Source organism: Pelophylax lessonae (genome assembly GCF_965119305.1).
Source record: "Pelophylax lessonae genome assembly, chromosome: 10".
Classification (NCBI taxonomy): Eukaryota; Metazoa; Chordata; class Amphibia; order Anura; family Ranidae; genus Pelophylax; species Pelophylax lessonae.
The window spans coordinates 20,028,779-20,052,553 of record NC_138777.1 but is presented as its reverse complement, the minus strand read 5'-3'; the positions used below and the strand labels follow the sequence as shown (position 1 = coordinate 20,052,553).

The 23,775-nt window shown below is 38.8% G+C and overlaps 1 long non-coding RNA gene across 1 annotated transcript in view; it reads right to left on the bottom strand.

The window, feature by feature from the left end:
* Positions 1-13,082, bottom strand: part of LOC309565143 — a 32,535-nt gene extending 19,453 nt beyond the window's left edge. The window contains exon 1 of the long non-coding RNA XR_014225788.1: positions 12,860-13,082. This is a non-coding gene — a long non-coding RNA (uncharacterized lncRNA). The remainder of the gene's footprint in view (positions 1-12,859) is intronic.
* Positions 13,083-23,775: the final 10,693 nt, after the last annotated feature.

Here is a 23,775-nt window from a genome sequence, read left to right as displayed (position 1 = left end):
CCCTCATACCAGATGAATCACACATGGACACATGCAACAGGCAAAACTAACAATCAGGCTCCCCTGATAAGCAGATGGAGACACTAGGCTTTACCTACCTAGCACCTACCTAGGAGGGTGCTACACATACATGTGTTTTTGGTGCATTTTTGATGCCTTTTCCCGCATGACAACAGACACCTCCTCCTAGCAACATAACGTATCCAAAAAAAGAAAAACGCAGTAAAAACACATAAAAACACACATAGTTACATAGTATTTGAGGTTGATTAATGACAACAGTCCATCCAGTTCAACCTGTGCAGGTGTGTGTGTGTGTCAGTGGCATGATCATTTCCCATAACCCTGAATGTTGTTATCTGTGAGATGCATGTCCAAGAGTCTTTTAAAAGTAGCCATACTCCCCACAGCTACCACCAATTGTGGAAGAGAGTTCCACATTCTCACCGCCCTCACAGTGAAGAACCCCTTACGCAGCTTAAGGTTAAACCACCTCTCCTCTAATCTCATTGTGTGACCACATGTGATCTTGCACTCCCTGAGACTAATTCGTTATTTTTCCTATACTGGGATCATCATTGAGGTATTTGTAAATCGCTATCATGTCCCCTCTCAGGCGTCTCCTCCCCAAGGAGAATAAATTAAGCGCTTGTTATTGCTCCTCGTAATTTAGGTCCTGCAATCCCCTAATTAGTTTAGTTGGCCCTTCTGTGGACTCTCTCCAGTTCCAGCACATGAAGAAATTCAAAACAAGTCGGAAAACGAGCCTAAAAAGCGCATCAACTGCACCTGCGTAGATTTACACCTAGCCTTACTGATTTTGACCTTTCTGGTTTACATGCAATGGTAAATATTTTTTTATTGAAGTATACAGTATATAAAGCTAAAACTTTATAAATAAAGCAGCGAAGAAACCAATGTCAGATTCTTATTTCGATTGGATCAAGCCACAAGAATACGCTGTCATTGCAGCCCAATCTAGCCCTAAAAGAGGCCTTCTAGTGAATTCTCCCCTATATGCTTAAAGTGGTTTTAAACCCCCGGATACTGTTTATACCTATAGATAAGACTATGATAAGGCCTACCTATAGGTACTGTAAATATCTCCTAAACTTGCACGGTTTAGGAGATATTTACATTGCATGCAGCTGATGACGTCATCGGCACATGCCCTCTGAAGGAACGGACGCCTGTGCTGTTTCTTCAGAGCCCTGTTTTGTAACTGGCGGCTCCCGCGCAGTGACATCATGTGGCTTCGGCCAGTAGCACAGCCGGAGTCTGCAGACCCGGAAGGAAGACAGGCGAAGATGGATGCGGCCTCCAACCCTACATCAAAGATTCTTTTTTTCTGTTGGTGTATCCTTCGGGGAGATTCACCCCCATCCCTGTTTGTCTTGTCAACCATAGTCATGAGAGATGGGAAATCCAAAACTGTAGAGATGTCACTGTAACAGAAATTGAGAGGGATCTTCCAATATGGAAAGCTGTTCCTGTGACAACTGTCTAATAAGATATTTCTGTTACTTTGTACAGATTTCCCTTTACTTCATGCTGTATCTCCAGGACAGGAAGTGAATGGAAGGTTCCCCAATGGGACACAAAAAAAAACCTGACAAAAGGTTTTAACCATTGGTTGTTCTATACACATCAATCCACTCACAACTATCCACTTGCGTGGTCTACAGAGATAGATTAGCAGAGCATAGGTAAATTGTAGATAATAGGGTGCCTCTTAGACCACATGTAAATGAGTGCCTGGAGCAGTACCATGCATATTTCCTCACCCAGGAACCACAAATCACTTCCCTCTAGCAGAGGGACTGAGAGGACGCCCGGACCGGCCGCTCTGGAGAACCTTCCCATTACAAACAAAACAAACAGTATAAAAACTGGAGAGAGACCCTCAGTGGAACAATTTGGCACTACACATGCACTTAATAATAACAAATTGGATCAAGACTGGGACTGTTTCCCCACTGGTACTCACAAGCATCATATAGATACGAAGAGCGTCCAACCCTAATTCCTGTGTGAAAAAATATAAGGACCAGAAGCAAGGTCCCAAGAGCAGATCTCTTTTAACAAATATGGTGGAAAAACTTCCTTGATAAAGGCAGAACGCCGAAACGCGTAGGAACTTAGGATATCTCTCCCTACAGACTCCACGCCACCAGAAGCGTGGACAGATAGAGAGAAGTACCACTGTCACCATATCACCATGTCACTACTTCTCCTCTGATTCACCATCACCTATGGGTCTATAACCCACACACTCTATGTTTATCATTGTATATTCATGTTACAAAACCTTTTCTCAATAAATTGTATAAACACAAATTCTGTTGTACTAGCCCATAAAGTCCCAACTTACCTGGCTTGAGGCACCAACCTTTTTCCAAACTATTCTCAGGGATGACGGCTAAACTTACTACAAAGGTTTTGGGAATCGCACCCATACAAATGCTGCAACCACCCATAGAAATCAATGGCTCTATGAGGCTGTACGTGGCGTGGCATTGGGGAGATGAAACTTAAGCAGTAGGTGCGTTTACAATGAGTTGCGTCAGTCCACAACTGCATTTTAGGGCATGGCAGCCCACTTTTTTTAAACAAACGGAAAGTTCACATGCACATTAGTTGCTCACGCAGAGCTTTCTTCCACACAAAATCCAAACAATGAAAACGCCAAAACCTGGCTCACTTGTTGGCAGCAACACTGCCCCCTCTTACCAGTCGCTCTGACTATGTTGTCCAGCTCTCCTTGATTAGTTTGGCTTTTTTTAGTCTTTCGTTGCAGTGCCCTGCTACACGGCCCAATTCTGCCCTATGGATTGGATTGGAGTTCTCCTGATACCCCGATAGGCGCTGACCTGACTCCCGGAACTAGATCTCCTGCCTCCTGGCTCCTAGTTGGGACACCCCTGACCCCTTGGTGGGACCCTCTGTTTCTTGGCTACTGGCTGGGGTTCCTCTGACCCATCAGTGAGACCCTCTGTCTTTTGGCTTCTGGTTGGGGCTCCTCTGACCCCTCGGTGAGACCATCTGTCTCTTGACTTCTGGAAGGAGTTCCTCTGACCCCTCCGTGTGACCTTCTGTCTCTTGGCTTCTGGCTGGGGCTCCTCTGACGCCTTGGTAAAAGCCATTGTTTCTTGGCTTCTTGCTTGAGCTCCTCTGATGCCATTGGATGAGAACCTCTGTCTCTTGGCTTCTAGCTGGAGTTCCTGTGACCCCCCTCAGTGAGACCCTCTGTCTTGTGGCTTCTGGCTGGGGCACCTCTGACCCCTCGGTGAGACCCTCTGTATCTTGGCCTATGGCTGGGGCTCCTTTGATTTCTCAGTAAGACCCTATGTCTCTTGGCTTCTGGCTGGGGCTCCTCTGACCTCCTCAGTAAAACCCCCTGTCTCTTGGATTCTGGCTGGGGCTCCTTGGACCCCTTAGTGAGACCCCCTGTCTCTTGGCTTCTGACTGGGGCTCCTGTGACCCCTCAATGAGACCCTTTGTCTCTTGGCTTCTGGCTGGGGCTCTCTGACCCCTGAGTGAGACCTTCAGTCTCCCACACTGGAAGCGGCCTCCAACTGGGACCCTGAGCTATCCTCAGACCTGAGTATATAATGACCCTGCACACCAGTGTACTCGGCCAGGTTGCAGGCCTCTGGTAAAACTTGAACATACGATTGAAAGTTCTGATCCAGAACTTCAGAATCCGGAGAAAGACAAATACTCAGTTTTCTCTGCCCAAAAGTAATAGTCTGGAACTTTGCATGACCCCAAATACTGTGTCACATTTTCCTATACTCTCACTGTCACAGCGGGTATATGCCAGTACTTGCGCGAACACACACATGCATATGAATGCACAACCCTTGGCCCAGACAGTCAATGTCCAGGATCATCTGTACGTATGCATGCATGTATTTACGCAAGTGCCAGCATAAGCCCACACCTGTGGCTACTGGGTGAGGAAATACGGCTGAATGTTGTAATGTACAGTACCTGTGTGCATGACTCTTTATACAGCTCCAGCGTTACTTGTTAAAACTCGTTACTTGTATACTATAAGGGCCATTTCACACCAGAACGTGGTGCCGGAAACCTGCATTCCATGCGCATTTCCTGCACTGCATTCAAATCGCACTGCACTGGCAATCTGCAGCGGGTGTCAGTGTTAACTTAACAACACCCCAAATGCAGGTTGTAAACGCAGTGTGTTTGCCTGCACTGGATCGTATGATACAGTAGTACCATACGATCTGGTTGCTGTGGGTTTTTTAAGGGCCAGTTCACACCAGAACATGGTGCGGGAAACCCTCCTCCATGCGTAGTTCCTGCTCCACGTTGGAAAGGCACTGCAGTTGCGATTTACAGTGGCTATCATTATTGAATGGGCTGAATTGCACTGCACAGAACTGAATGTGAATCACACAGGAACACACAGCAAGTTCCTTTGCAATTCCTGCTATGAACCCACCCCAATAGTGGATCCCTTACTTTTGGAGCAGTCCAGTGCGATTTCAGCCCATTCAAATGAATGGGCTGAAATCACACTGCACCTGTTTCGCATGTGAATGGCACAGGAATGCACAGTGTGTTCCTGTGCGATTCATGGTGTGAACTGGTTCTAGCTCAGGACTCTTACTTATTCATTCAGAATTTTCTTACAGATCTCAGATTTATTATCAGAAGGTGCACTGCACTGCAAGAGTTAAAGCTGAGCTCTGGGCAAATTTTTTTCCCCATGCAGTGGGGCTGTGCACCTAATCCTCTGATCCTTCCAGAGCAATCTCTACAGTTTCTGTCCCCCCCCACCCCCACCCCCCGGCAATCTAGCGGTCTTGGACTGTAAACTGTAATACACAATTTTAACAGGCGCTTGATCACATATCGAACCAAAAGTCCACAGAGTTAAAAGTCATTAATGGCACAGGGGGAGAAAAAGTCCACCATGTAGGTCAGCCATCCAGAAACCAAAAGCCAGGGGTTCCACAGGGCTAAAACAAAGACAAACAGAGGCGCCCCTAAGTGTAGACCTTATGCAACAGGTTTAATTAATACAATTATGCACTCACGTTAGTAAGCATATATTCATGCCCATAAAACAAGGTTCCAATGTGGAGAAGTGTACATCATCCGGTCATGGACATCCGTCCTGTTGGAGCCGAAAATCCTTTTGCTGTGGCCGGCTTGTACGGCAAGGTTAGAACCAGGAAATAGGCTCGGTGTATTTGCTTGACAGCGAGGCTTGGTGGATAGTCGAACCTGGATGATGTCATCTGCAACCTTGTTTTATGGGCATGAATATATGCTTACTAACATGAGTGCATAATTTTATTCATTAAACCTGTTGCATAAAGTCTACACTTAAAGGCGCCTCTGTTTGTCTTTGTTTTGGACTGTAAACTGTTCCTGACGTCATCACGCCTATTGACCTGTTCTGGGCGTGAAGACGTCAGGAATAGTCCACTGCTGGATGATGGGGAGCACCGTTTTCAGGAGGATAGAAGGATCAGGTGAGTACAGGCTCTGTGTTCAACCCTAAAGAAAACAAGCAGTTAACCCATGCCCGGAGTTGGGCCTCAAATGTTTGTGTTTGTCTAGAGCAGGGGTGGGGAACCTACGGCCCGGGGGCCGTATGTGGCCCTCAAAGTCATTTGGTCCGGCCCCCCATGCAGCTGAGTCTGTGTCTTTTAGCTGATCTGTCAGAACGGAGCCAATGCTTCCTGTATAGAGTCACAGGCGGACTGATATCAAATGCACTCCGCCTGTGACCAATACAGGAAATATCCCCTCTTTCTCCAGTGGGGCGCCGCTGCTAGCCAGCATTTCCCGCCAGCAGCACACACAGCAGTACCATCCAGAGCCAGCAGTACCAGTCATAGCCAGCAGTACTCACAGCAGTACCAGCCAGAGCCAGCAGAACCAGCCAGAGCCAGCAGTACCAGCCAAAACCAGCAGTACTAGCCAGAACCAGCAGTACTCACAGCAGTACCAGTCAGAGCCAGCAGTACCAGCCAGAGCCAGCCAGAACCAGCAGTACTCACAACAGTACCAGCCAGAGCCGGCAGTACCAGTCAGAGCCAGCAGTACCAGCCAGAGCCAGCAGTACCAGCCAGAGCCAGCAGTACTCACATCAGTACCAGCCAGAACCAGCAGTACTCACTGCAGTACCAGTCAGGACCAGCAGTACCAGCCAGAGCCAGCAGTACCATCCAGAACCAGCAGTACCAGCCAGAGCCAGCAGTACTCACAGCAGTACCAGCCAGAGCCAGCAGTACCAGCCAGAGCCAGCAGTACTCACATCAGTACCAGCCAGAACCAGCAGTACTCACTGCAGTACCAGTCAGGACCAGCAGTACCAGCCAGAGCCAGCAGTACCATCCAGAACCAGCAGTACCAGCCAGAGCCAGCAGTACTCACAGCAGTACCAGCCAGAGCCAGCAGTACCAGCCAGAGCCAGCAGTACTCACAGCAGTACCATCCAGAACCAGCAGTACCAGCCAGAGCCAGCAGTACTCACAACAGTACCAGCCAGAGCCAGCAGTACCAGCCAGAACCAGCAGTACCCACAGCGGTACCAGACAAACCAGCAGTACCCACAGCGGTACCAGCCAGAACCAGAAGTACCAGCCAGAGCCAGCAGTACCCACAGCAGTACCAGCCAGACCCAGAAGTACCACAGCAGAACCAGCAGTACCAGCCAGAGTCAGCAGTAACCACAACAGTACCAGCCAGCAGTACCTACAGCACAGTACCAGCCAGCAGTACCAGCCTGAGCCAGCAGTACCCACAGCAATACCAGCCAGCAGTACCTACAGCATTACCAGCCAGCAGTACTAGCCAGTAGTACCAGCCTAAGCCAGCAGTACCAGCAAACAGTACCCACAGCACAGTACCAGACAGCAGTACGCACAGCAGTACCAGCCAGCAGTACCTACAGCACAGTACCAGCCTGAGTCAGCAGTACCAGCAAACAGTACCCACAGCACAGTACCAGACAGCAGTACCAGCCTGAGCCACCAGTACGCACAGCAGTACCAGCCAGCAGTACCTACAGCACAGTACCAGCCTGAGTCAGCAGTACCCACAGCAGTACCAGCCTGAGCCAGCAGTACCCACAGCAGTACCAGTCAGCAGTACCCACAGCAGTAACAGCCAGCAGTACCCACAGTACAGAACAAGCCAGCAGTACCAGCCTGAGCCAGTAGTACCCACAGCAGTACCAGCCAGCAGTACCTACAGCACAGTACCAGCCTGAGTCAGCAGTACCCACAGCAGTACCAGCCAGAGTCAGCAGTACCCACAGCAGTACCAGCCTGAGCCAGCAGTACCCACAGCAGTACCAGTCAGCAGTACCCACAGCAGTACCAGCCAGCTGTACCCACCAGCAAGTACCTGCCAGCTGTACTCACCAGCAGTACCCGCCAGTAGTTATTTTCAAAACTTACCACCACAAAGAGTCGACTGCGCTCCAGACTGACCGACGCAAATCATCAATACCAGCTAACATCACACACCTCACCAAAAAGAAGCAGTTGCAGCCATCACATTAGGGGTGAGTTAATAAAATGTTTGACCAAATATAATAGGCACATTTTTAAGTTGATAATTTTTTTACGGCCCCCGAATGATTTTATAAATACTCAAATGGCCCTTGGCAGAAAAAAGGTTCCCCACGCCTGGTCTAGAGTACCATTAAAGTTTACTTACCTTATCCCTCCATTCTACAGGCTTTCTCCTCTCTGTGCAACCAATCCCCTCCTCTGTCAGTCTCAGGCAATCATGTACAAAGCAAGACCAGAGGTCCAAGGTTCCACCCACCATCCATAGCATCAGAGGGGAGAGGACAGCGAGGGCTAAGGTAACTAAAACAGCTTTTTAATGGTACACTAACAAAAATGAGCTTTAACCCTTGCAGTGTCAGGGGAGCCCCACTCCCCTAAGGATAGTTTTGAATTGTTCCTGGAGCTTAGCTTTCAAGTGTATGTAAAATCCTAAACTTTGTGGTCTAGCGTTAAATAGAGTAGGGGTTAAAACCTCTATTGGGGTTTTTTTTTTTGTCCCGTTGGGAAGATTACCCTCCACTTCCTGGTAATGCAGTAGGAAATAAGAGGAAATCTCTCCAAAGTGAATGGAATTCCCATCTTGGGCCTCTTTCACACGAGCGTACTACAGCATACAGGTCAATGGTGCAGTGGTGCAGCCTCCTGAAAATATTTCACGGCTGGGGTACCGGTGCTCATGCACAGGTTGCTGAAGCCTCAAAAATGAAGAATCCACAGAAAAAGCCTGCACAGCGGTACATAGCAGTAAGATGTCAGCTTTATTGGATACAGTGATAAAACACAGCCAGCAAACATCCACAAGGTTCAGCCATAACGGCCTTACTCATGGAGTCATTTTTTTGTCCCGTTGGGAAGATTTCCCTCCATTTCCTGTCCTGGTAATGCGGTAGGAAATAAGAGGAAATCTCTCCAAAGTGAATGGAATTCCCATCTTGGGCCTCTTTCATAGGAGCGTACTACAGCAGACAGGTCAATGGGGCAGTACTGCAGCCTCCCGAAAATCTTTCACGGCTGGGGTACCGGTGCTCAGGCACAGGTTGCTGAAGCCTCAAAAATGATGAATCCACAGAAAAGGCCTGCACAGTGGTACATAGCAGTAAGATGTCAGCTTTATTGGATGCAGTGGTAAAATACAGCCAGCAAATGCCCACGAGTTTCAGCCATAACGGCCTTACTCATGGAGTCATGAGTAAGCCCGTTATGGCTGAAACACGTTGATATTTGCAGGCTGTATTTTACCACTGTATCCATTAAAGCTCACATCTTACTGCTATGTTCTGTGGATTCTGTGCTATAGCATATAGCCGTGCGAGGGTGCTGTTTACCCACACGGGAATGTACGGGTGTTCTGTGCATCCCCATGCAGACAGTCTCGTTTGTGTCAAATGGGTGAAGCGGCTGTTACTGCCCCCAATTGGGCATCTGTGTCACTGCAGAAGTGCGGTCTTGATTGTACACCGTCTGCATTCTGTCAAACTGGGAGCAGCGGCTGTGTCCGTGCAGTCACTGCACCCAACTGACATCAATGAGATTGTCTGCATGGGGATGCATGGAACACCTGTGCATTCTGTGTGGGTATATGAGGCCTTCACACAGGTGTACGCTGTAGTAAATGTGGCCTTAGAGAGGTCACAGGAGCAGGTGGTGTCCTCATTGGTGGATTTTCCCTCACCGCTTGCTCTGGTACCAACTAACATTTTTTTTTAATCTATCTTTGCTGGCTGTCTCACCAGTGCAAATATAGCGGACGAAGCCCCCCAGTGGGGACACAGATAGCAAAAAAGAAACCTTGAGAAAATGCCTGTCCGAAAATTGGCATACATTTTTAGAATTGTTTAAGGGATATCTTATGTTACTCAGCCCTGAGTCTAAATGTGCTTGTCAACAAAGGGGAGATACGATCAACATGTATAAATACATAAGGCAGGGGTGGGGAACCTGCGGCCTGTGGGCCATATGCGGCCCCTGAAGTCATCTGGTCCGGCCCCCTGTGCAGCTGAGTCTCTCTCTCTCAGCTGATCTGTCAGAATGGAGCCGATGCATAGTTCCGGCTCCATTCTGAGTGAGTCACAGGCAGAGTGATATCAAAAGCACTCCACCTGTGACCAATACAGGAAACATAGCCAGCAGTACCCACAGCAGTACCAGCCAGAGCCAGCAGTACCCATAGCAGAACAAGCAGTACCCACAGCAGTTCCAGCCAGAGCCAGCAGTACCCGCCAGAGCCAGCATTACCCACAGCAGTACCCAGTCGGAGCCAGCAGTACCCACAGCAGTACTCACCATCAGTACCAGCCAGCTATACCCACCAGCAGTACCAACCAGCAGTACCCACCAGCAGTTCTTTTCAAAACTTACCACCACAAAGAATCGACTGTGCTCCAGACTGACCAACGCAAACCTAGAAAAACAGTTGCAAGTAGCAACATCATCCATACCAGCTAACATCACACACCTCACCAAAGAGAAGCAGTTGCAGCCATCACATGAAATGTTTGACCAAATATAATAGGCACATTTTTAAGTTGACAATTTTGTACGGCCCCTGAAGGATTTTATAAATACCCAAATGGCCCTTGGCAGAAAAAAGGTTCCCCATCCCTGACATAAGGGGTCCATATAGTGAACTCAGTGTTGAGTTGTTCACTTTAAGGTCATCACAGAGGACAAGGGGGCACTGTTTACGTCTGGAGTAAAAAAGAGATTTAACCTTCACATACGGAAAGGCTTCTTCACAGTGAGAGCTTTAAAAATGTGGAATAGATTCCCTCAAGAGCTGGTTCTGGCCAGCTCAGTAAATTGTTTTAAAAAAGATCTGGATGCATTCCCAAATGCACAAAATATAACTGGAGATTATCATTTATAGGTAATAACACCAGGGAGGGGATCCTGAGAATATCCAATTGCCTCCGAAGGATCAGGATTTTTATTTTTACCCCCACTGAAGCAAATGAAACAATACTTTATAAGGTTTTATTTTGCCTTCCTCTGGATCAACTCTGAGTATAGGGTTTTGTATATGGAGGTTTTCTATTTTCTATTAACAGTTATAGGTAATAACACCAGAGATTGCTGACTCAGGGAATACCTGGTTGCCTTCAGAGGATCAGAAAGGACATTTTTCCCCTCATTGGATCAAATTGAACCATGCTTTATTGGGGTTTTATTTTGCCTTCCTCTGGATTATCTCTGGGTATATGGAGGTTTTCTATTTTCTATTGACAGTTATAGCCAATAACACCAGAGATTGTTGATCCAGGGAATATCTGATTGCCTTCAGAGGATCAGGAAGGAATTTTGCTCCCCTCGATTAGAGCAAATTGAACCATGCTTTTAGGGGTTTTATTCCACCTTCCTCTGGATTAACTGTGGGTACAAGGTTCTGTATATGGAGGGTTTTGATTTTCTATTATCAGCTATAGATAACAACACCAGAGATTTTTGATCCAGGGATCATCTAAATGCCTTCAGAGGATCAGGAAGGAATTTTGCTCCCCTCCATAAGAGCAAATTGAACCATGCTTTTAGGGGTTTTATTCCACCTTCCTCTGGATTAACTGTGGGTACAAGGTTCTGTATATGGAGGTTTTTGATTTTTTATTATCAGCTATAGATAACAACACCAGAGATTTTTGATCCAGGGATCATCTAAATGCTTTCAGAGGATCAGGAAGGAATTTTGCTCCCCTCCATTAGAGCAAATTGAACCATGCTTTATAGGGGTTTTATTCTGCCCTCCTCTGGATTACCTGTGGGTATAGGGTTCTGTATATGGAGGTTTTTGATTTTCTATTATCAGCTATAGAAAACAATACCAGAGATTATTGACCCAGGGATCATCTGATTGCCTTCAGAGGTTTAGGAAGGAAATCTGCTCCCACCATTTGAGCAAATTGAACCATACTTTATAGGGGCTTAATTTCACATTCCTCTGGATCAACTGTGGGTAAAGGGTTCTGCATATAGAAGATTTCTATTTTCTATTAATTTTTTTCTATTGGTTGAAGTAGATCAGGGGTGTCCAAACTATGGCCCTCCAGCTGTTCAGGAACTACAATTCCCATCATGCCTAGTTATGTCTGTGGATGTCAGAGATTTACAATGCCTCATGGAAATTGTAGTTCCTGAACAGCTGGAGGGCCGTAGTTTGGACACCCCTGAAGTAGATGGACTTACAGGGTTAGATTTACTAAAACTGGTGCACACACAATTTGGTCCAGCTGTGCATAGTAACCAATCAGCTTCCAGGTTTTATTGTCAAAGCTCAATTGAACAAGCTGACTGGTTACTATGCACAGCTGCACCAGATTTTGAACTCTCCAGTTTTAGTGAATTAACCCCACAAGGTGAGATTTACCAAAACTGGTGCACACACAAATTGGTCCAGCTGTGCATAGTAACCAATCAGCTTCCAGGTTTTATTGTCAAATCTCAATTGAACAAGCTGACTTTTTACTATGCACAGCTGCACCAGATGTTGAATTTTCCAGTTTTAGTGAATGAACCTCACAAGGTGAGATTTACCAAAATTGGTGCACACACAATTTGGTGCAGCTGCGCATAGTAACCAATCAGCTTCCAGGGTTTATTGTCAAAGCTCAATTGAACAAGCAGGAGCTAGAAGCTGATTGGTTACTATGCACAGCTGCACCAGATTTTGAATTACCCTCACAAGGTGAGATTTCCCAAAACTGGTGCACACACAATTTGGTCCAGCTGTGCATAATAACCAATCAGCTTCCAGGTTTTATTGTCAAAGCCTAATTGAACAAACTGATTGGTTACTGTGCACAGCCACACCAGATTCTATGTGCACCAGTTTTAGTAAATCTACCCCATAGCATGCCTTCGTTTTTTCAACCTATTTAACAAAGACGAAAGAGAATTATAAAAAATGATCATATATTGTACTCTTTAAATTCAAATTTCCAAAAAAATATATTTTTCTTTTATTTAATTTTTTTTTTTTTTTTTTTTTTAGAAAGCAGACCAAGAGCTTGCTCTTTTCTACCATCTGCTTAGAGACATCAATGAATATTTAAGACATTTGTTTTAACAGCCAGTAACAATGCAAATCAAATCAAAAAGACCAGCATGCTTTGCTGTCCAAACCAGCAGGCCAACCCTGGGACCTTCAGTGTCTACACAAATGGAGAACAAAGAGTTTATAGGATATTTGTGTTTTTTGATACATGTAATCAGCTTATGTTAGGACTGTCTGCATTATCCATACGGCATAAGACCAAGCATTGTTGCAATCCACATTGAGCCACACAGATGTACAAAAATGACAGCATTACCTTCTTTTTGGAGGGGGGGTCTATTCAAAGCCTTACAAGATGCTCCTTAAAGCTCTCTCGTTCTCCTCTCCCCACATCTAACCAGAAACCATGCAGAATGACGGTAACACAATGCAACACTGCGGCAAAGCCATCCTATCTCCCATTGTCTTCTCCCACAGTCCCTCTCCTTTGCACAGTACAACCGTTAGCAACACAACAGAATCTCAGACTGAAGTACCATCCCAACGAGAGGAGGGAATATGCTGCAGGAATATATCCCAGCATTCCTCGGGCCCTTCAGCTCCCAGCATGCAAATGGCTCGCCAGAGCTTTAACCCTTTCATGCCCGCTTCCTTGATTTAAAGCTTTGCTCTCAACAACACACCACACTTCCAAAATATACCACTGATTTTAAAATTTTAAATTGACCAGATTTGAAAAAAATAAAAATAAAAATTCTGCAATAATATAGTAAAAGTATAAATATTTGCACATTGATTAGCAAGCTAATGGCACATACTTAGCAAATACTGTAGGTCATGCATTTATAAGATATAATATTCTATTCTATAAAAATGATAACTAGAAAAAAAGGATAATAATACTATTTGGTCCAAGTCATCACTGGTACCATGTCCTTAAATGTATATCAATAAACAAAAAAACCTAACTAATCTATTTTTAAGGTATCAAAAATATAACCAAAATTATAACCATTTGGCATTTGGTTACATTTTTGACACCTTAAAAGTCCTATAAATTGGTTAGGTTTTGATATAAATTTTCTATTGTACAGTTCATTCATCCATATATCAAAGCAATTTTTTTTTCTTTCATATTTTTATTTTTACTGTTAAAAACAGTAATTTTTCTAAATCACATTTATTAGTACATTGTGCAATTGCAATACAGGTACACACAACGATACTCCAGAAAATACATTTTCGATGTTACAACACAGGAATTATGTAAGACCAGACATTGGCTAAATCACATTTATCTCTGAGACCGTAGCAACTAAAATAAACAATATAGGCTGAACCCCTTTTATGCATGAAGGCACTGTATAGAGCGCCAGAGCTGGCCTACCAAAGGAGTTATTTTCCCTTGAGACTCTGTGGAGGAGATTTACTAAAACTGGTGCACACAGAATCTGGTGCAGCTGTGCAAAGTAACCAATCAGCTTCTAACTTCAGCTTGTTCAATTCAGCTTTGACAATAAAACCTTGAAGCTGATTGGTTACTATACACAGCTGCGCCAGATTCTGTGCACTAGTTTTAGTAAATCTCCTCCATCTGTTTCAAATTCAAGGAGCGCAAAAAAAACCCCAAAAATTACAATTTCACTGAACCTAATTTAAAATGACCAGGGTGGGGTGATTTTTTTTTTTTTCTTAAGTAAATAAGGCCCTGGACCTGTTGGTGAGAGTGGAGGGAGGGGGGGACATTTACTATAACATTTCTTACAAGAAAGGTTTCAAAGTTATTTTACCTTGCAAATACAGTAAAAAGGAAGATATAACGCCAAAAATTTGGACTGAATACATTTTTTAGTCTAAAGCATTTTTTGAGAATTTAGTGACACCCACACAGGACATGTATGCTCAATTAACCAAGAATTAAAAACCACCTAAATTGAACAAAAAGTAAAAATTGTGTACCCTGTCTGCAACCATAAGACATAAATCTAAGGCCTACACAAGCTTACCATAGCCAGTGATTGCAAGGCAAAATAGTTTTAACATTATTTATTCTAACAAAATTAAAAAAGGAAATAAAACGGCAATACAACAACACAATAGGTTAACTTTTGGCCTACTCCTGGTTACATATAAAATTTCTAGCGGTATTAATTTACTTATATTTATTTGACCTCCAAAAAATTCACGTTTATTGATATGCCCTATTTTTTACTCAACCTACCCTTCCCTCCTCGTGCAAAAATCTTCAAAAACACAACAGAATAATTTTTAGCCTATGCCTGGTTACTTAAAAAATTTCCACCAGTATTCATTTTATTCTACTTACTTGGCCTCCAAAAGATTTCACATTTATTAAAATACCCCCATTTTTTCTCAATCTACCCCTTCACTTCCGTACAAAATTCTTTAATAGCACAACAGATTAATTTTTAGCCTACGCAAAACATTTCTACCAGTATCTATTTTTTTCTACTTATTTAACCTCCAAGACGTTTACATGTCATTCATTAAAATGCCTTTTTTTTTTTCTCAATCTACCCTTCCCCCTTCATACAAAATTCTTCAATGGGAAACAGAAGCAGAATTCACCCAACCATTTGGAACTAATGTTGCTAAGTATAAACAGAAGCACGCTCGACCTACATATGAGTACAGGCATAGGTAGAGAGGCATTTATTACAATTTAATTATTTTCTCACACAAAATGTTTCAGCAACTGCTGTCTCTGTATTTTTTTTTTTTTGACCATTACCTTCACAAGTTCCCCCCCCTTTTTTTTTTTTTTTTTTAGCACAATCGCACTGATACATTTACAAAAAAATTCTTACTATGCCAGCTTGGTATAACCGTGTGCCTGTAAAGGCTTCTCTTGCTCATCATTGTAAATACATTTTTAAAAATGGCATTATTTGCCTGCAAAATAATGTTTGAATTTCCATTTTTTTAAATTACGTATCTAGAGAGGTCTATACATAAAGCGAAAGATGTGTTAAATTTATAATTTGCACCCTAGATCAGGTTCACTTCAAAATAAGGGTCAGGAGAATTTTAAAAAAATTATAGAGAAAATTTTCACATTAACATATTTATATGAATAAAGTGTGTATATATATATTTATATATATATATATATATATATATATATATATGGGTTTGTAAAAGGTGGATATATATTTTTTTATTTTAATGAGTTTTTACTTTTAAATGTTTAAAATTTTCTAAACTATACATACAAGGACAATTTTTTTTTCTTTTCAAATATGCCACACACATTTTTTTAAGTATATTATTAAATGTAGCATATTTTCTTATGCCTACTGTATATGTATAAATCACAGAAAAAAAAAAATCCATGCAACATATATACCAAGGCTACATTAAAGGAAACCTGGCACCTATGCAGTATACAACGGACATGCAACAACTGATGTATTACATAGGGTGACATAGTTTCAGAGGATCTGTCATTGTCTGTATACTATTACTACGCAATACAAAAACACCCCGGGCATTGCCATGTAGTTTTCTGCAACATCTAGGCACAGAGCAAAATCTACAGGTCTCAATCCATGCATCTGATAGGTTACCCTCTACAGAAAAGCTATAGACATTAGTACCAAAGCTGCTCAATTTTTCCCGACTATCAGTCAGTTGCTCTGTACATTAAAAAAAAATTAACAAAATATTTGCAACATCTACGCCCGTTTGACATTTTTCCCAACTGACCCATTTGCTTTGAGCTAAGTATACTAAAGTTTTTGCCTCGAGAGACTGTTATACGTGTTTGCCGTCGGTTACAGGAGATACATATGCATTCTGACATTTAAAAAACGGTTTATACGTCTGCCCGGACCTACGATAGCTTCAATTTTTTAGAGATAATGGCATTAGATCAAAATCTCAAACTGAATTCCTATATAGTATACCTATGTTATTTAAAAAAAAATATATTGGCCTATTTATGCCTTCAAGCATGAACTTTCATTTTATCGAGGCCTAACCCCTTGAAATATGCTAATGATTTGAGATTGCCATCTCAAAAAGCGTCCCCTTGGCTTGTGTTTTTAGCTACACGTTCCGAAACTGTGTAATGCAATTTTAAAACATATAAATATATAGTATTTCTGCTTATTTGTATTTAACTTATTTTAAATTGAGACCCCTGTCCTAACTATTTTTTTTTTTGCAATTTAAATTTTTAAAAATCACTATTTTTATCATTATAATGATAGTATTAATAAAAAGAGCTCAGTAAGTAAATTTTTACATGTTCAAAGTAAGATCATCAGTGTCACAATACAAAAAAATCATACATGTGTTCGTTTAAAACAGACAGACCTTTCAGAAAACCACCAGCATTTTTAATTACAGTAGTTTTACTTTAGGGAGAATTCGACAAGCAAATTAATGTTTTTTTTACTCTATTAAAGGAACATTTTACATTTTTATGCAGCTGACTAATACATGAAATGGGGGCCAACTCATAGGAACTGTCAACAAACATCCCACTCAAACTGTGCCCCATTTAAGACCATAAAACACCTAAAAAACCAATTTCCAGCATGGCAATCACATTACTTTATGTCATTTTATATTTTCAAATCCCATTTTAAAAATTATTTAACAACCATATCACCACAGAATGAAAAAAAAAAAAATAATTTGAACAGATGCAAGTATCACAACCACTGCACTTTGACTTTGGAGGGTTAAACTATTAAAAATATTTTACGGCTACCCAAAGTAGGCCAAAATACGTGCATGATTAATTTTTTTCAAAGGGCAACACTTAAAAATATATACGAGGGCTTTGGTCTCATGTATCTGGCTGCTGTTTTTTTTTTTTTTCTCAACTAGGAGACCCCCCTAACAAAAATAAAATTAGCACGGCCTTTTACATAATGATAAATTATGTCAAAAGGAACGGACCCGAAATTTTTTTAACAGTTTTGGCAAGTAATTACAATTTTCAGTCCAATCAGAGCACAAAAAGTTCAGTAGGTTGCTTACTTTATTGAGAACTGCAGATTGAGGTTTTTTTTTACCCTTTTCTAAATTTTTCAGATACCTGAGGATATTTGTAAATGTTAAATTTATCATCTGAATGCCCTATATAAAATATAACATCAAAAGGGTTACTTATTGAGGAATTTTTACTATTGGTGTTGTGAAACTGTGTTTGCTTTAAACAGACCACTTCAGATTACACTTTATTTTTTATTTTACTGTGTTTTTACCTAAGGATACATTTAACAAGCTATTGTTAATACATTTAACAAGGTATTTTTTTTTTTTACCTAATTAACCAACTCTAGTAATTCAGCTAACATTAAAATTGGAATTGTGCCATAGAAAAAGCCAAAGAAGGTCCATTATATAACAAGGCCTATGCAATATATCCAACACACTATCCCTTAACACGTTATCAACCTTATATACAATATTTAATATATAGTTCAACATTACAACCACAACTCTTTTACTGTAATGTCAACACAGCCTGATAAAAGTTAATTCAACCAGATGAAAGAATGCTACACAATGTTATACTGCCTGCCTTGAATTTGGAGGGTTAAAATGCTGGAAATATTTTATGTCTACCCACTGTAGGCCAAAGTGCATCATAATATAATTTTCTTTATCATGCAACATAAAAAAAATCAACTTTACCACAAAAAATTGTTGACTTGAATTTATTTTTTTTTTGCCATTGGCAACTAACAAACGTCCCCCCCACACAAAAAGAAAATTACATAAACATTTTTTTTTTTACGTAATAACAGTTCTTATTCAATAGGAATAATAGGAGATTTGCTTTAGCAACTAAATACTTTTTTGAGAAAGCAGCAAAAAAAAAAAAAAGTTCTAGCTGTGTAATCTATGCTTTCTTGGTTAAAAACTTAAAAACATGTAAAATGGTCTGTTTTGACTTTGTCCCAACTTTTTTTTTTTTACATGTCTACGATCTAAAGTGACAGCATGGCATATGGAACATGATATGGAAAATATGACATGGAGAGGGTACCTTATTGACTGAGCAAATTCACTTGTGGTGGCGTGAGTCATGTGATATTATATATATATATATATATATCTATCTATATAGATATATATATATATATATATATATATCTATATATATATATACATATATATATATATATATATATATATATATATATATATATATATATATATATATATATATATATATATACATATATATATATATATATATATATATATATATATATATATATATATATATTTATACATACATATATATTTATAGATATTTCTATATATATCTTTATATACGTACAGTATATATTACAAATCCAAAAACTAAGGGTTGTAACCCTCTGTTTTGGTTTCTTGCTATATATTGAGTGTAGAAGGCAGGGCTCTAGTTGCATGTATCAACTATATTAGTTGCAGATCCTGTCTACCCTTTTTTGAACATATATATATATATATATATATATATGTACATTTATATAGATATTGTACATTTACAGTATATATATACTCACACATATATATGCAGTCATGTATACACATAATATCATATATTTTACTTTCGCTTCCTCTCTCAACTGCCAAAAATGGTCATACCTGTCTATAGCCAGATGCAATCTCTAATTAAAAAAAAAAAAAAAAAACACTTGCAAATATGTTGTTTTTGTTTTTACAAACCCCCCCCCCCCACCCCTCCCAAAAACATTTTTTATTTTTCAAAGAGATCAAATATAATTAAAAGCCACTTATAGGGCTGGTAAAAGGGAACTCTTTCTACCCTTGACCCCAGTTTCCTTCCCAGCAACACCAATAAAATGAAAGGACAAACCTGGATTAAATACCCTCACCAAAATCTATATACTGTCTTCCAGGGAATAAGTCAGTATATACTCTCTATCATTATTCAGTGCTGTCCCTGAAGACTATGCTTCAAAAACTTTTAGATTTCATGTAATTAATATATTATAATTAGGTAGCTATAGTTTAGATCTCAGGGTACAATCATTGTGCCCACCCAATTATTTAGGCCTGTATGTATCTGTATGTGTCTGTATGTATCTGTATGTATCTGTATGTGTCTGTATGTGTCTGTATGTGTCTGTATGTGTCTGTATGTGTCTGTATGTATCTGTATGTGTCTGTATGTGTCTGTATGTATCTGTATGTATCTGTATGTGTCTGTATGTATCTGTATGTATCTGTATGTATCTGTATGTGTCTGTATGTGTCTGTATGTATCTGTATGTATCTGTATGTGTCTGTATGTATCTGTATGTATCTGTATGTATCTGTATGTGTCTGTATGTGTCTGTATGTATCTGTATGTATCTGTATGTGTCTGTATGTATCTGTATGTATCTGTATGTGTCTGTATGTATCTGTATGTATCTGTATGTATCTGTAGTTGCTGGCCAGGATTGTCAGAATATGTATTCTAATATTTGATATAGGTGTTAACATATCGACTTAATTTTAATGGAACAAGGGTTATGTGCAGATATTTTTATTGTTAAATAGATTCAATTTACTTTTTATTAATATTTTTTTTTTTTTTTTTTTAAACAAGGTTGAAAGTTGAACCAATAAGCCTGTGAGTGCCAGTTATGACATAAAGCATACAAAGTATCCTAATGTCAGTTTTTTTTTACCCACCCTGTATATTTGAAACTCCCTTTATATTTAATCTATTGACCTTTTTATTCTGTTTTCTTACCTGATATAACAAGAGCTTCTCTTGTACTTTTAATATTTTTCCCTCCCTAAAACCACTAAAAGTTATGGTTAAAAGAGTAAATGTCATATATGCTTGGGGAATGGCTTAATAATGACTGTTGAGGGGTTCACTCTAAAATCTCAGGCCCTAATTAAACAGTGACTAAAGGAATTAGGATATATGAATAATGGTTTAGTTCCTTCAACATCCACAGGGTTAAATTTTATTTTTTTTTTGGTCCCTTTTAACGTTCTGCATACTAGCTATTGTGTGACATGTCAACTTTTTAACTTATATTTAAATATTTAACCCTGACTCTGGATATATCCTAGTTTACATAAGATTACTTTTAGACCCAAATATGATCCTTGGAACTGTTCAGATTTTCTATTTTATATATATATCTATATATATATAGATATCTATATATATATAGATATATATATATTTTTTTTTACATTAAACGTCTTTACTGGTCATTTTTAAAACTTTTGGCGGGCTTTGTATATATATATATATATATATATATATATATATATATATATATATATATATAGATATCTACATCTATATATCTATATATATATATGTATTTATATAGATATCTCTATGTATATATATATATATATATATATATATATATCTATAACCTATATATATGTATATATATATATATATATATATATATAAATATCTATAGATATCTATATCTATATATATCTATATATATATATATATATACACACACAAAACATAACTCATAGCATTTAATATACCATATCTATATGTATGTATATATATATATATATATATATATATATATATATATATATATACATATACACATAGCTATCTATGTATCTATCTCTATGTATCTATCTCTCTTTCTTTCTTTCTCTCTCTCTTTCTCTCTCTCTCTCTCTCTCTCTCTCTATATATATATATATATATATATATATATATATATATATATATATATATACATATATATATCTATAACCTATATATATATAAATATCTATAGATATCTATATCTATAGATCTATATCTATATATATATATATATATATATATATATATATACACACAAAACATAACTCATAGCATTTAATATACCATTGCCTGCAAAGAATTATATTATAATACAGTTCATGTTACCACTGTAACCCTTTTACCCTTACAACAAGATGTACCAGCTAATTTTTTTTTTTATTTGTGACGTACCCCATTCAACATGGATCTATTTATAACCCAAAAACATTTCTGACTATTGAAACATACGCTAGAAATTAAAAATTTCAATTTCTATATTACTTGCCTATCATTTCCAAGGTCATAAAACATCTATTGGGATTTTGAATCCTTTTTTCCCTAAGCTATTCATTTTACACAATATAGTTATTTAGTTTTGTTTAGGAACCCTCTGCGCAGGAGTTTGGCCCTAAAGAATTTTTCAATAGGTCAGTTTTCTGGGCAAAGGCCAGTAACAAGGAGTATCATGATTTAAGTTCTATTTTTGTATAAAACCTTTGAGAGTTCTGATTTATAGGATAAAATAATGTATTCATATTTATATTTACTTTTTAAACAACCTAATAATGGCTATCAGGGGATCAGTTGACAAATCCTGTGCACAATAGATAGCAAAACATTAACATTGGCCGGCCTCCAGCAGCATCTATAGGGTTAAATTATAGAAATTTGCACTAGTTACATTCTATTAGTTCATTTATGGATGTTTACCCTTTGAATAGGAGGGGGGGGGGGTGCATTAATAATTGTCAGACTTACTGGTTTATATCCCAAATTGGCATAAAACTACTTTATAGACCTAGCTAAGACCCCTCTTAGACCCCTCTTAGACTCTCAAGGATTTATGTTTTTTTTTTATTTGTAAAGTTTTTATTGCCCATTACAAAACGTTATGAATATATATATATATATATATATATATATATGTGTGTGTGTGTGTGTATATATTTATATATTATAATATATTATAATATATAATGTACATCTCAGCCTGCATTTCCTTCATATGGTATGAAATTGTTGCATTTCAGCAGAATAACCCTTGTCCCCTGAGGACAACTTTTTTACAATTACATTTTTCTTGTTACATACCACATGACCCTTTACTAACATGTTCCTGACTTGTGGTATATGTCTTTGTGGTATATGGATTCATTTTTTTATAACTTTCTTATAATATAAAAATACATAGAAATGTATTGTATGTCAGGGGTCAACATTTTGTTCTTTTTTTCTTTAATTCCTTTGTTATAATTTCCCATATTTTGATTAATTAACTTTAATCACTAATCCATAATAATGCTGTATGGTTTGATGCTTACAGTCCCTTATATGTTACATTTTGTGGGGAAAGGCTAGCTACAAGGGATATCATAAAAATATTTTTAAAAATGCAAATTAAATGCAAAAGTATTGTTAAAATCTGAAAAAAAGTAAATTTTGTTGGTGATATAACATACCTACGAAAGTTAAAAACGTAAGTTTGCTGTGTCAAGTGTGATTTATTAATGACGTGATTCTTTGTCATGCATGCATCTCTCATCATAGAGAATATGTTTACTGTCTCATGACTATTACCTTCTGCATTCAAAATCTTCACTAATACATATCTTCATTTTATACATATATATATATATATATATGTATATGTATATGTATATATATATATATATATTTTTATATATATATATATATATATATATATATATATATATATATATATATATATATATATATATATATATATATAACATGCAAAAGTTCTACCCATGATTTATAGTTGTAGCACTTTTTGGTTTGATAATGGGCACAAAAGCATATATTGAAAAGCTTTTAACTGTCCAGGTTGGATTAGTAAACCTTAATTTGTGTTAACGGGATGATATTATTTATTATGAACATTTATAAATATAGTTGCATAACTGTATTTTTTAAAGGTCTGCTTTGCTGGAGGTAAGCTATAGATTCGGATCAAACTGGCTACATGCTGGCTATAAACATATCTTTTTAGACGTTTAAAATGCTTTCTTGTTTAAATAGGAAAAGGCTTTGTTGCCTGTTAAAAATATATCTATTCAAAAATATTGTATCTATGTATCAATTCAATACTCTCATATCTGTTTAGGTAGCCTTGTTATTCATACGATTTCCTACTGATAAAATATAGATTTGTATTTATGTAAGCTCTCTTAACTATTTCAGGTACTTTTTGCCCTGTAGACCTTGTGTGGTTTGAAAATAGGCCCTCCTTATGTTATCTTACCTCTGCAATATAGGGCTTTTTCCTGTTTAAAATAAATCTCTCATACAGAGACAAAATTAAAATGATTTAAAACAGATTAAAAGACTTCCGATATCGTTTTTACTTTTAAATTAGTGCTGCTGATGTCAAGTAATCAGCAGTGTAAAATCAGCATTTTTTTTTTTTTTTTTTTAGCCTTGTAATTGGACCTCTAACACTGTATATA